We start from the raw sequence: 1925 nt of genomic DNA, 5'->3' as shown, positions 1-1925 counted from the left end.
GTGTGATTTAAATCATTATTTAAATCCTTAAATTAAGACTTATTCTTAATTGTCTTCAAAAATTCTCTTTGATATTTTATTTAGATAGAGAATTTTATGCTGATCTATTTTCATATTTTTAATTATTTTTTTAGAGATATTAAACATTTCTTATATAATTTCAAAGTTTCTGTATTTCTTGGAATTATGAAATGACCTAAATGCCCTTGGGCCCCACCTGTCAGGGTGGCCCAACGGGTTAGGTCGCACCCGAGCCACCCTTTGGGCTCGGTCGGCCCATTCGTTCTCTCCCCTCTCCTCGCGCAGAAACCCTAACCTCTCTCTTGCTCTCGCGACACCGTGGTCGCCCCGCCGTCGCCGAATTATTCCGGCCGTCCCCGCCGGCGAGATCGGACGCAATCGAACGACCGCACGACGGCGCACCGATCGGTCCGCGCCGATCTGTGTTTCCTCGCCGCCACCGTTCTTCCCCAACACCTCTGCGACATGGCCGAGGGTTTCCGCGGCCACCTCGTCGCTGCCGTCGATCCTGGCGCCGCGGCGTGGCCGTGTGCCCCGCCGTGGTTGCGCTGGAGCCCTGCGCCTCGGCGACCGCCTGGCTTGGCCGCGGCTTGGTGCTGCCGTGGCCGGTCCGTGCCGCCGTGCCGCCATGGCACGCTGTGGTGCTGCTGCTCCGGGCATGTGCGCCGCCTACCCTTCTTCTACCCGATCTCCTTCTTCTCCTCCTCTTCTTCGTCTAGCTTGGTCACCGGCTTGCGGGTGCCTCATAGTGGTGCGGCCATGCCGTGATGCCTGCTGCTTCGTTCGCTCGTGTTGCTTTGTCTTGCTGTCTTGCTTGTGTTCTTTGTCTTCTGTGTCTTGCTCATGCTTGTTCAAGCCACTTGCCTCTACGGCCTTGGCCATTGTTGCCCGGCCATTCCGGTGCTTACTATTCTTGCTAGGTTCTTCCCTGTGCCTCTGTCTTGTTTCTATGCTTGCCCGACACTCATGTGTGATCATGTATGCTTTAATGGCTTAAGCGTAGATTGCTATTATTGCAAATTTGCAAGTGCCGGTGTTGTTGTGGCTGGTTACTGGTGCTCTAACTCATGAACCTGCTCATCCGAGCATTACGGTTGGTTTGATGGTATGATTCGGTGATGAGCATGAAGTATTTTACTTGTTTGTCATGGTCCGAGTGGTACCTCATGTATTTGATGTGCTTCGGATACAATTGTAAATGATTTATGTAATTGTCTGTGATATAACTGTTGCTTAACTGTGGCTATTTCATTTATATGATTCATGGATTGCTGCCAGGCTTGCCCCTGTCAAGCTTTTGTATGCTAAGGCAAACCACGATGATCATATAATCATCGGTGCTTGATGATTTTACTGCTGTCCTATGGCTTGTGTTTCATCGATGCTTTTACTTGACCCGTGTGGCACTCAAGCATGTGCTTGGTGCATGCTCTTGCTTACCCCCAGCACCTGATGTGGCTTGCAGTGATCTTCTAGATCATTAGCAAGTGTATGTATTACTGGTTGCTTGTGTATTTCAATTATCTGACTAGTTTGGCTTAATCACATGGATAATTGATGTGAACTGCTCTGCAGTTATGATCATTTCATTGAGTTTGGGTAGGGTTAGATGGATGCCAACACTTGGTTGTGTACCCTAGCCCTCCTTTTGAACCCCTACTTGGGTGATGATATCTCGTGCATGGTTTCTTTGTTGGAATTGGTTAAGTGGTTGAGGTGATCCTGGCAGTATTCATGTGTCTGCCACTGGGATGGCTCCCCTATTTGGTGGATTTACGTGATGGATAGATGCTCACCTGGCTAGTCACTTAGTGAATTTCCAGTAGCCTTGATGTTGATAATTAGGATAGGCACATGTTGCTGTCGATCCGATGGTTTAGCTAGGTCAATAGGTGCTTTGTGAT

This window comes from Lolium rigidum, chromosome 3, assembly GCF_022539505.1.
Source record: "Lolium rigidum isolate FL_2022 chromosome 3, APGP_CSIRO_Lrig_0.1, whole genome shotgun sequence".
NCBI classification, from domain to species: Eukaryota; Viridiplantae; Streptophyta; class Magnoliopsida; order Poales; family Poaceae; genus Lolium; species Lolium rigidum.
The sequence above is the reverse complement of the archived record's forward strand: the minus strand, read 5'-3'. Positions refer to the sequence as shown.